Genomic DNA, 13,834 nt, shown 5'->3' on the forward strand with positions numbered 1-13,834 from the left:
TATCTCAGCACACTCACAGTGAAGAGTTGCTCTCTTACATCTAGTCTAAATCTATTCTCTTCCAGTTAAAAGAAATTACCCCCTGTGATGATTCATCCTGGTTTGGTTACAAGGGGACTATGGGATTCATGCCTTCGGAAGGGATGGGGAAGGAATGAATGAAGAAACACAGTGGCAATGGGCTAAGGGAAAAAAAATGTACTAAACACAATAGCAGAATGCAGGATAACACAATATAATATAATATGATTGGAAGTGAAGCTAATAAATCAGATAAAATGAGGGAGTTTCCAAAAATAAAGTCCTCACTCTAACACTGTAGGAGAAGCAGACAGAAAATAAAGAGTCTGTTTTATCTTTCCCTCCAAATGGAAAACAGAAATGGAAAAATGAAGTATGCTGGGAGTTGTAGTTCATTCCTCTCTTCTGAGATCAAAAGACTGGAAATATCAACACTCCACGGAACTGCAGCATTAACTCTTTAACTCCTAGTGCACTGCATGATGGCGTGATGTGAAATATCAATGAAAAACTATAAAACCATGATAACCCCCATTCTATTGCTACATTCCCTTGTAAAAAGTCCCTCACCAACTTTCCTGTAGACTTCCTTCATGTACTGAAAGACCACTATAAGGTCACCCCGGAGCCTTCTCTTTTTCATACTGAACAATCCCAACTCTCCTATTCTGTCTTCATAGGGAAAGTGCTCCAGCATTCTAATCATTTTCATGGCCCTCTTCTCGACCAGCTCCAACAGCTTAATGTCCATGGTGGCCCAAGAACTGGATACAATACTCCAGGTGGTGACCTGAAGCAGAGGTGCAGAATCACCTCTTTCAACCTGTTGGCCATGCTTTTCTTGATGCAGCCCAGGATGTGTTTGGCCTTCTGTGCTGTATGCATGCATTGCTGGCTGATGTTGAGTTTCACATCAAAGAATACTTCCAAATCCTTCTCCTCAGGGCTACTCTCAAAACATTCCCCACTTAGTTTGTATTTGTGCTTAGGTTTCCCCTGATTCAGGTAAAGGACCTTGCATTGGTTTTGTTGAACTTCATTAGATTGGCATGGGCCCACCTCTCAAGCCAGTCCAGGTCTCTCTGGATGGCATCCCTTCCTTCTATCATGTCATCCCATGCAGCTTGAGATTGAAGCCCTAAGAATCTTGAACTCATTTCATGATTGCTGCAACCAAGACTTCTGTTGATCTTCACATTACTCACCAGCTCTTCCTTGCTGGCCATGACAAGGTCCAGCAAAACACCTTTTCTTGTGGATTCCTGTACCATTCAAAAGAGGAAGTTATCATTAATGCATTCCCCGAACCTTTTTTTATTTTTGGTGTCTTGTTGTGTGTTCCTTCCAAAAGATACTGCCGCAGATGAAATCTCCCATGAGAGCTTCTGAACGTGAAGCTGTTTCTATCTGTTTATAAAGAGCCTCATTCATCTAGTCTTCTTGATCAGGTGGCCTGCAGCAGAGCCCCACTATGAGGTCTCCATCCCTTACCTTTCCCTTAACCCATAAGATCTCTATAATCTCCTCATCCATCCACAAGAGTTGCTCCATGGACTCCAGATGGTTAATGATATACAGGGCAACAACTCTTCCACTTTTCCCCACCTGTCTGTCCTTAAGAGTGTATATCCATCTATTTCTGTTCTCCAGTCATGACAGCCATTCCACCACATCTCAGTTGTGTTAATGACATCATAGCCCTGTAGGCATTTGCACACCTATAAGCCTTCTTGTTCCCTGTGCTGTTTTCATAAGTGCACAGGCATTTAAGTTGGGCCTCAAGCTGATTTACTATTTGGAGTTCCTTTGTCCTTCACTTCAGGTACATATTCCTGGCCTGTGACCCTACTCCAGGCCCTGAGCATCTATCACTGTCATTAGCCTCAAAGTGGAAGGGGTTGAGGATCTCCCTTTCCAGCAATTCCAGTCTAAAGCCTTCCTAAGTCTGAAAGCTTGTTTGCAAAGATGTTCTCCCCCTTCAGTCCCTGAGAGGATCAGATTTCTCAAAGCTAGTCCTGTGACATATGTAGCTGAAGCCCTGAACATGACACCACTCCCTTAACTTTTTATTGATTTTCTCAATTTTATCAACTGTTCTTTCCCCACTCCTTATACTGGGAGGACAGATGAAAAGTCTACCTACACTCCTGAGCTCTTCATTTCTGCTCCCAGTGCCTTCTAGTCACTCTGGATATTCTTTAGATTGCTCACAGCTGAGTCACTGGTGCTTATGCAAAGCAGCAACAGTGCTTAATACAGCATGATATTCCAATATTGCTAATGCGCACAAGGCATTCAAATATAGAATATTGGCACATATGAAACTTATGGTAAAGTTAAGGCAAGGATAAATCTACACAAAGTTCACGTTGCTTATCCAAGGCCAGGAAAATCAATATTGCTCATAATGTCTCTGAGACACAGACACTTAAATGAACCTTCTGGATCAGGAGATGAACAACTGTATCTTTTCTTGTTGATGTTTTGTTTTCTTTTTGTTTGTTTGTTTTCAACAGACACATTCTATGAAATCTAAAGCATCTAAGAAAAATGAAGGAGACGTTCTAAGTCTTTCTAATGGGTGTATAAGCATGTGGAAAAAAGATCAGCAGTTTTTTTTCAATTTTAGTGTACTTCAAATTCCCCATTATTTCTGTTTTTCCCATAAAATAACAGGAGGAATACAGATCTGAATGAAGCACAAATTTAAGCCCCAAACAGTAAGTAGAGAGCCCGTAAATCGATGGAAATTCAACATTCTCCTTTCCCTCATGTTGTGTTCTGTCCTACTTTATCCAAGAGAAAGACAAAAATAGAGAAAGAGGGAAAAAATAATAATTATTATTATATTTTTAAAAAAATTAAGTGTGAAGGAATGCAGCTAATAAGACCAGTTGAAAGAATATTTAGCTATAATAAATCCTTTATTTTATATATAAAGTTTTAAAATATACTTATTTTGTATAATTTATGACCTTCTGTCTTCATTAGGACTCTAGGTCTGCTGTAGTTAATAAAATCAATATATATATATTATATATATTATTTTTTATATATATATATGTATATATATATATATACATATATATACCAGGAATTTTCCTTATGATCTGTCAGTACGGAATAATGTTCTGGAAAACTGGAATATTTCAGGAGAAAAAAATGTGATTTAATATCTTCCAGTGGTGTGTGAAAGTTGTACAAGAACAGAAGTTGTTATGAAAACTCCAAAACTCTGAGTTCCATTTAGCCTCACAAATTATACAAAATATGGAAGTTAAATAACATGAGAAATATGTTTGGCACATGCTTAAACATCAAAAAGAATAAACACTAGTCCCACATCTGTATGAAATATCAGGAAGAGTGATGGCTTGACTGGTGTTATGGGCTGTATGTTCAACTCAAACCACATACTTTCTAACAGTCTCCACAAATTCAAGACTGGGAAACTATTTCTCTTCAAAATGATCCTTAAAATAAGGTCACATGAAATCCTTAAGACTGATTAAGGAAAACAAACACTTAAGTATTTCCTTCATTACCATATCATTCTGGAAGGTCTATGGTAATAAATTATTTCCTTTCTTTTGACTTTTATTTATATATTTGCTTATTTTTAGTAGCTGTTTGTTGTTTCTATTTAGAATACAGTGTCCTTAAGGATCAGATTGCTCATCTGCAGTAGAGTCATGCATTTACTGTATATGTTTGTGTCAATATAAACAACAATATCTCCTTTTAGTGAAGTAAAATATCCATAGAACAGGTAGGAAATTTTCAAAGATAACATTATTTCTATTTCTCGCTCATTCTGATAAATGCATTAAAACAATATGTCAGGATTAAATTCAGAGGCAAGGATAACTTTAAACTCCATGTATTGAAAACCTATTTTTCATGCATGCAATGTATTCCCCCGACAAGGAATTACAATTCAGGAAGTTGGACTAGAGAATATATGTACATAATTTCTCCTGCTGAAAGAACTCCGGTAAATCTTTGTTCTTTTGACTTGAAACTCTTGACTCAATTCAGAGAAGCCTATAGAAGGTTAATAGGTTAGAAGTATACTGTAAAACTCATATATACTTTTATGCAGCATTTTATGTTTGCCTCTCCACGTTTCTTAAAAATATCTTTGAGTATACTACACTATATAGTATTAAATTTATAATGCAAGGTACTGCAATTAAACTGTACTAAAGTGGATTCTAACAGGTTTTGCAGTTTCTTTCAACGGAAAGAAACTTATACTAAAGTAGCTCCTGGTAATGTGGGTTGAGTTCCCCTATTTTGAGTTTCGTGCTGTCCTGAAAATGATATTCATAGTTTTTTGCAGAGCTCTTTTCAACTCTGTTCACAATTGGTAGACACTATGTAATCTTTCTTAACTATTTCTTTAACATACTTCCTTTTGATTACACAGGAGGCTTGGAGGTTCAGACTTGCCATGTTGGTTTTCTTTGTTGTGCTCTGGCTTTATTATTGTTGCTTTGATGTTTTGTTTGTTTGTTTTCATTTTTCTGAGAGCACATTTGTCAGTGAAGCAACAGAATAATGTCATTCATCAATGATCAAGCAGAAGAATGTCATTTTTATGCATGCTTATTAGAGGTATCAAATCATGGATCTTTTGGAAAACATCTGTGCTCAGATGGCTCAGTTTTTAATTCAGTGACAAACACTGCTACTTTCTCAAAGAGTACATAATAAAAGTTTGGCACCAAGAAGTTAGATCCTCTCAGATACAAAAGAAAAGCAATAAGAAGACATATGTCAGTAAGCACTGACATGTTTCTGTGGGACTTGTTGATAAAACCTACATACAAACATGTATTTTATTTTTGTGCCAGACTTCACAGACGTAGAAAAGTGACAACTTGTAAGGCAGATAAATCCAGAAATAAAATTGCCTGTGAGCCTTTAATTTGATTATCTAGTGTATGGTTATGATGAGAAACAGACAAAATCTTGGGGATGAACAAATGCCTGAAAATGCAGTGTAAGCCATCTGAAAGCACATACTGCAACTGGAGACCAGATTTCATCCTTGTCTCCTATAAAAAGGAAAGGATGATGGCATATTAGTTGAAATTTTTGAGCACTGCATTTTACTTTTTAAATAGAAAAATAAAAATTAAAATGTGATCATGTTTTGAAATAAAGGCATTTTGAAGTAAAACATTTTGTTTTACTTGAACAGAACATTCAAGACAAGAATTAATAATTTTGCGATCAAACTGTAGTAGCTTGCCAGCATATCTTTCAGCTACTGTTGTGGACTGTACTATAGGTATCTGAAGAGAAAATATGGGATGGCAATCTTTTTTCAGTTTCCATAAGAAAATACTATAGAATCAGCTGAAATGGGAAAAACAGCAACTCCAAATTCTGACTGGTGAAAGTTATCTGTTCAAAACCTGATCACACTTAAGGTCCACCACAGTGAAGAAACTGAGTCATTACAAAAAACTTCTCGGAAAAAGTTGTTGGGCGCTGGATTGGGCTTCCCAGGGAGGTGGTTGAACCAATGCAGCTGGAGGTGTTCAAGAAACAGGTAAATATGTACTAAGACACATGGTCTAGTGGGGAAATACTGGTGGTAGGTGGACAATTGGACTAGATGATCTTGGAGGTTTTTTCCAACCTTAATAATTCTACGATTTTATGTGCTGTAGGTCTGCTACAGGGTCAAAACAGTAAGCAGAATGTAGAAATTGTATTTTGAGGTTGATTTTGGAGAAAAAGCACTCCAGGCTGAAATATTGAGCAAAAACTATTATTCTTCTTTGTTCAAGAAACAGGATTTCGTACTTTTTTGTGTGTGTGTGTCTTGAATTACTTTGTCTATAGCTGTAGAATTTCTGCCACCCTCATCTCTTTTTGCTGCTAGCAAAAATCTCCTGTTGTACTTGAAATTTTGGATTGCTAATTGAGAAAAATACACAGCAACTTCAAGTCACGTCCTGATACTCTGTGTGATCTGAAGTATATCTTCAAGAAAAAAAGCCTCTTATAGCAATTAGCACAAAGGTCAAAGAACATGAATGCTGACTTTTTCCTAAAAATAATAGACTGGCTTTTCCAATCTGAGTATAACTGAAAGTGCTATGTCATTTTGTAAAGGAGTTCCTTCTCTTTTTATATACCTAAAGATCTTTCTTATAAAATAAGAGTCCTGTTGAATATTGCAAACTAGCACAACCAAAACCAGCTAGAATACCTGTAAATAAGTTGTGGATGAGTGTGGGGAAAAAAAAAAAAGAAATCACCACAGAAGTGATAAAAAGGTTGTTCCTTTTAAAACTTTAATTCCATAGATCTACCAATAGTTGTGCTATGCCACAGTGGTGCCACGCCTCTTTGTGTGCATAAAATTTCTAGAGCACCTGTCACCACAAAAAAAAAACCCAAAAAACAACAAAACAAAACAAGCCATCTTCTAGTTTAATTAAACAAACTACCTTTGAATATGTTACTCTTTTTCTTCTAAGGATTTTGTGGAAAGGTAGAAACTCAGAGCCTTGAGGACACCTTGGGAGCTTCTCTCTATTTTACCACAACTAGACAACAACCTCAACTCAGTACCTGTAAGCACTAGAATGCAATCAAGAAACAAACACTTCTGAACCAAATAAATAAGCATTCCTATAAAATCATGCAAAAAATTTGAAAAGCTACCAGTGTACCTCTTTCTATACAAGCTATGTCTTTTATCTGAATGAATGAAATGATCATTTCATTCATAAAGATAAATGAAATGCAGTCACAAATCAAATAAAAAAAACCTCATTCTTTTACCATCAGATCAGACTGGGTTAATAGTGAGTGACCTGCATCCTTTCTTCTTGTATCAAATTATTGTTCTTCGCAGATCTGAAAAAGCATATCTTCTAATTCAAAAAAGATGAGGAAAAACTTTAAATGAACCTGGTTGGAGGCACATTTTTTTCAGGATTTCAGCTCACCCTAGATGTACTTTTAAGAATTTTATATCACCTTACCATACCTTCAAGAATCTGCTGTTTCACTCAGTTTGCATTCCAATAGCTAGAAGTAATCTTAACTATGAGCATTACTCTTTATCTTGAAAAATATCCTATTACAATAGATCGTACCTAGATGAATGTAAGTTTTTGAAATTTTATGGAATTATGCAAATTTCTAAAGGGTGCAGATGTACGAAATCAGGGAAAGGTCAGGAGCCCTGTGTGGATAAGCAAGACAATAATGGATAAACTGATAAACTAAAAAGAAGGTCCATGGAATATAGAAAAATGGCCTGTCCTCCAGGGGAAAATGTTCTCAAGGCCTGTAGGGATGCAACAAGAAAAGCTAAGGCCTTCTTGGAATTAAATCTTGCAAAGAAGGTAACATATAATAAAAAAATTCTTTTTAAGTATTTCAACAATAAAAGGAGGACTAGGGAAGCTGTGGGGGCCCTACTAAATGAGATGAGTGCCCTGTAACAGAGAATGCTGAAAAGGTGGAGATACTAAATGCCTTCTTTGCTTCAGTCTTCACTGCAAAGACTGCCTATCAGGAATCCTGAGCCTTGAATATAAGAGAGAGAATCTGGGGACCAGAAGGCTTCCCTAGGGTTGAGGAGATGGTCAGAAAGCATCTAGCCAAAATCAGTGCACACAAATCCATGTGTGCCAATGGAGTACTTAGGTATGCAGAGAGAACTGGCAGAGGCAATTTCTGAGCCACTCTTAATCATCTTTGGAAGGTCTTGGTGAATGGGAGAGGTGCCTGAAGACTCGAGGATAGCTAATGTCACTTCAATCCTCAAAAAGGGCAAGAAGGATGATCTAGAAAACTACAAGCCAGTCAGCCTCACCTCCATCCCTGGGATGGTGATGGAACAGCTTATTCTGGATGCTATCTCCAAGCAATTGGAAGAGAAGAAGGTTATCAGGAGTGGTAAATGTGAATTTACCAAGGGGATATCATGTTTGACCAACATGGTAGCTTTCTATGATATCACATCCGTCTGAGTAGATGTGGGGAAGAGCAGTGGATGTTGTCTACCTTGATTCACCAAGGCTTTTGACACTGTCTCCCATAACATCCATCTCATGAAACATAGAAACAATGAGATTAATGAGTGGACAGTGAGATGACAGAAAACAGAATGACTGGCTTAGGTCAGAGGGTTGTCAGTAGCACCACAGAGTCTGGTTGAAGGCCTGTAACTAGTAGTGCTTCCCTGGGGTTGGTGTTGAGTCTAGTCTTGATCAGCATTTTCATCAGCAACCTGGATGAAAGGATTAGAGTGCACCCTCAGAAAGATTGCTGGTGATACAAAGCTGGGAGGAATGGCTGACAAACCAAAATGTTGTGCTACCATTCAACAAGACCTGGACAGACTGGAGAGCTGGCCAAGGAGAAACCTGGTAAGGTTTAGTACATCTTCTTAGGGTTGGGTGGTGACAGGACAAGGAACAGCAGCCTAAAATATGAACACAGGAAATTCCATCCAAAAGTGAAGGAGCACTGGAACAGGCTACCCTGAGGGGTTGTAGAGTCTCCTTCTCTGAAGATATGGGTGCCTGCCTGTGCAACCTATTGTAGGGAAACTGCTCTACCAGATAGGTCAGATTTGACAATCTCTTGAGGTCCCCTCTATTTATATGACTCTGCAACTAGAGCTGAATTTGTCTTTGATGCTATGCATTGCTCAACTTTACAGAATTGTTGTCATAACTCAGTTCAATCATCAATTTTTAACTTCAGTAATTGTTCAAACAGAGCTAGAGCTATAATTGAACTACTTCTCGTCCTATACTTTGCAAAGCACTGTTGTTTCAAGTAAGCATCAACCAAGGTCACCAGCTAACCAGTTGCAGAAAACACTCAGATCAAACACTTTTTAAATAAGGTATGTAAGAAGGGGATAAAAACAAGCAAAAGAAAGAAAGAAAGAAATAGAAAAGAAAAGAAAAAAAAAAAAAAAGAAGAATTTTACTGTGGTAAGCAATAAGATTTATGAGGAAAATTTTTCATTTGAGGAAAGAATATAAGAAAATCTTGTGGAAAGGAAGTCATGCATGTTGTCATTCTTAGCATAGCTTCCAGGATGACCTGTTCCTTGATTATCCCTGGTTGACAGGTCATAGTTCTCGGAATTGTTCTATCTTTCTTAAAAATGGGTGATGTATTGTCTTTTTTAAAGTCAGCAGGAACTTCACCTGACAACCATCGCTTTACAAAGATTGTTGAGAGTGGTTTGGTGACTACATCAGCCAATTCCCTTAGGACTCTAGGATACCTCTCATTGAGACCCATACACATATGGATGAATATGGATGTTCAGGTTCCTCAGGTGGTCACATACCTGATATTCACGTAGGAAGAATGTTGTTCCACCAGTTCTCACCTTCAGACCCATCCACTTAAGGGGTGTGTGAAGAGCAGTTGCCAGTGAAGGCTGAGGCAAAAAATGATTGAGTACTTTAACCTTCTCTTTGTTGTTACTAGCCAAGCCTGTGTTGCTTACTAGGGAGAATACATCTTTCTAGACTTTTCTCATTTATACACCTATTGAAACTTTTCTTCTTCTTTGTACCCACTTGTCAAGTCCAGTTACAATTGGGCCTTAGACTTCCTGATTTCATCCCTACACAGCCTAACAACATTCCTATACTTCTCCCACATTAACTGTTCCTGCTTCCACTGTCTGTGCCTTTTCTTCTTGCTTTCCAGTTTGACCATCAGAACTCAGTTCAGCAGTGCATCTTAAACAGTAAGATTTGTAAAATCTTTAAAAAAAATAAATCGTTAAATCTTAAAAAAAGGATAGAACTTGGAACTGCGTTCTTTTTTCCTCCCAGTAGGTATAGCAAACTTATGGCAATTTCTCTAAATTAGTTAATTGTGTCAACCATAAACATGCATGGCATTATTGACACAAATGTTGTCATAGTGCTCTATACTTTCATTCTTCCGTCCGTCTTAAATGTCTGATCAGAAAGAGTACGAGAAGGAGGTGTAATTTCACAAGATAAGACACAACTCTCTGATGATGACTCTTCACATCTTTATATCTTCCTTCTGCTCTTTTACATTTGTTTGTTTTGTGTGTGTGTGTCAGACCTACAGCAGAAAATACTGAGCAAAATAATCTTTGTGTACGAGATTTTAGAGATACAGTATCTAAAGTTTTTCTGAAGGGGTAGAGTAGAAATAGGTTAGCTGTAACGTCCTCCTATGAGGGTTTTGTGTATAGAGCGCTATCTCTTACTTAAATCAAGATTTCCCAGGTGCTTACCTTCTTGTAACTTTCCACTCAAGTTCTCCAAACCACTAATTACTCCCAAGTTAGTAGCAAAGTTTTTGGCTACCCAGAAAGAAATTCTTCAACTATATTTCAAGCAAGTTTTTGCTAATAAGAAAGCTAAAGTATAGATAATTCTGATGCTAATACAGAAATTTCTTGCAGTGTCCACATCATTTAACAGACAGGTTTTCAGTCTCCTTTTTCTTTACAAAAGTTGCTTTTTTTTTTCTTTTCTGTGCAATGTCCTTAGACACTTTTCTGGAAATATGCCACATTTACCCACCCGCTAGAAGTATCTGAAATAATGAAGTTTATTTGTGTTCAGCAACTCGTTCTTAGAACTTATCAGGGAACACTAAACAGCATTTTCTTGGTGTTTTCTACAAATATAAATCTTCTTTTCTGTGCTGTCTGGATAAACATAAGCTCAACTGTCTCTTCTGATTGTCATTTGCTATGCTTTAGGAGTCCCTGAAATCCTAGCATTCACTTAATTAATTTGGCACATAATTCTCTGTTATCACAATTGTGTACTTCATATATGTAATACAAATGTAAATTAATAACAGTATCATCTGGATTGCACTTCAGACATATAATAAATATAAAAATGGTTTAAATAATCTAAATCAGATTAACCATTTAAATGAATGAGGAAGGCATATATTACACAAAGAAAAGATTTTAGTCAATATATCCATTAACACATTACAGTCTCCATCATGATTTATGTATTAATGAGTCTGCCTGAGCACATAAAAAACAATGGAATTTAATGAAGATATTAGAGCAACAAATCCATGAATAAATTATTTGTGACAACTATAACTAATATGAAATTTGCATAGTATGTAAGACTCTTCCAACACAAAACAGTAATTTGAGGTAGCTGTTGAAAGTGAGAAAGGTGACATACTACAAGTGCCCAAGCAAAGTCTAACTGGCTGAACACAATGGCCTCAAAGCCACATCTGCACTTCCCCATATTCAGCTACTTGCCACCATCAGAGAATTAAGCACAGAAAAACAAGAGAGATTCAGAAAGCAGATGAATGAGTACAGAGATGCTGTGTAGGCACAAGAAAAGCCTTCTGGCTAAATAACAACACTACATCATATCAGTTCTTTCTGACCAAGAATGTAGAAATCAATGTCAGAATTCAGCTGCAATTTTTCAGGGCAGGAACCAAAACAACTGCTGAGGTGTTTGAGGACACCTTCCAGGGAATAAGAAAGCTTTCAAAATACAGTCTGAAAAAAGCATGAAGAACCCAATTACCTGTGAGCACCTGCCCCGCAGAGTACTCAGTCTGCCTGGAGGCAGAGAAGAGAGGTCCTGAGTCAACTTATTGTTCTGGGAACACTAGAGCATGATGTGTGTTCACCCAAAATTAGTTTTTGGGAAAAAAAATAAAATAGCAGAATCTTCTGCTTTCTCAAGGAAGACTGGCTAAAAGAATATAGCTAGTACCAAACATTTCTTTACTCCAGATAGGGCACACATTCAGTCTTCAGTCTTTTCAGGCTACTGGTCAGGTGGAGTCTCGCACTTGAAGCATTTCAAAGGAAAACACTGTGCTTATAGAAGGTTATTGAACCTGAAGTAATACAAAGACTTACCTGGCTGGTGTTTTGATTTGTGGGAAGAAAGACAACGCAATAGTAGGTGGTGATCAGACCACCAATGGCTCCAAGAAGCTATGGAAAAAGCTACTGAATAAGCAGTAAGAAATAGCAAACCTTAAAAAAAAAGAGTGAAACAGGAGTTTAGTTTAGCAAGAAATAAACATCTGTTGACTCAGGTCACTACTGACTAATCTGTGGCAGTAGATGAATGCAGAGCTTCTAGGTGAAATAGAAGAACACACATATTAATACATACACAATTCTTAGAAGGCAGATAAGATCATAGTGTAAAATGATAGCAAGGAACTAATGCACACATTTTTGAAGGATGCTGTGCTTGTTATTAAACTTTTGATATATATTTACTCTTATAAAGAGGTGCAATATTTTAAGGCCACTAGCTTCAGCTAGCCAAAGAAATTACAAGGGAACAAGAATCAGTGGAAATGGTGATTTCCTTTGGTCAGAAAGTCTATCAAAAGGACACGGTTTTGATCTGCACTTCAAGAAATAACCACAGGATAAAATCAAGGTGTTTGAAGTAGCCAGATGTTATAAAAACAAGTGAAAGTTAAAGACAGGCTCCCTATAGATAGAGAAAAAAAGAAATAATCAGTACTTCCTTTTACAATTACTATAATTACTTTCTGTCTGATCTCATGTTTATGTAGAAGCTCTCTTCCAGGAGCTATGAGCTTTATGATAAGATAAATAAGGTTAAAATTAGCACAGTCTTAAATTTTGGAAATAAATTTAATGTGATGTGATATCATATTGCAACATTTTGTTATTACATAATGGCAAAACAGTTTAAAACAGCCAGCCAACAAAAGAGTGCCCAAGAAGAACTTCAAGAAACAGTCTAATTTTTTTTTCAATTTAAATGATTTCCTTTTTTCATTATTATAATTCACAAATTGAAAAGCAATAAGCAGATCAAAAGTATATGAAAACAAATCTCAAAAAAAAAAAAAAAAAAAAAAAAAAAAATTGCCTTTCTGAAAATCCTAAGCAGCAGTTAGAAAGAAAACATATGACAACTTTTACCCAAAGAGAGGAGGACAGATTGATATTTTAAACTTTTTTCTTAAATCCTGTATGCAAAATACATATTGCATTAAAATCATCACGTTGAATATATCATGATGATATGGAAATTTATCCTGGAACAAGTTTAGAAAAAAAAGGCAATATGACTAAAATTATTAGCTATTTCCAGCACAGAATTGCTGAGTGGTTGTAGTAATCTACGTGGGAAGATAATTTTCAGGCTGGCAGAAGCAAAGTAGTTTGTCTGAGCTCAGTCCTACCAAGAGTAAAGATAGTGTTTTCTAGCCTGGAATGAAGGAAAAGCTTTTAAACCTGAAGGAAATGGAAAGCTTTTTGTAAAGAACAGCAAAAATCAATTGGGTGACTTAATATCTCTCATGGCTACCACATAACTGATGACACCTTTCCCACTGTGATTATGTGTTGATAATGGTGGCTTCAGGAACATGGAAAAAGTGGGCTTTATTGAATTAAAAAAAAAAAAAAAAAAAAAAAAGTGAAGAAAAAAACCACTGGAGACAAAAATGACATAAATGACATCACTGCACACTTTCTGAAAGGACATTTCTCCTAATAAGAACTTTCACACTTTATAATGAATTATTTATTATAATTTTGAAGACTGTAAATAAGAGTATTTTTTTCTCAGAATGACACATTTCCACTACTTGTCAAATAATGAAGTACCTTACACTCTTGTTGTTTGTGTGTGCATAATAACATTTAATATAAGCAGTATTTATACAGATTTCTGTCCAAATGATTTCAATTGGTATTTTATATTAATGAAACCATGAGATTTACATATATCTTGGCTTATTCATGTCTCTAATGACAGGGCTTTCCAACATT

This window comes from Tetrao urogallus, assembly GCF_951394365.1.
Source record: "Tetrao urogallus genome assembly, chromosome: Z".
NCBI classification, from domain to species: domain Eukaryota; kingdom Metazoa; phylum Chordata; class Aves; order Galliformes; family Phasianidae; genus Tetrao; species Tetrao urogallus.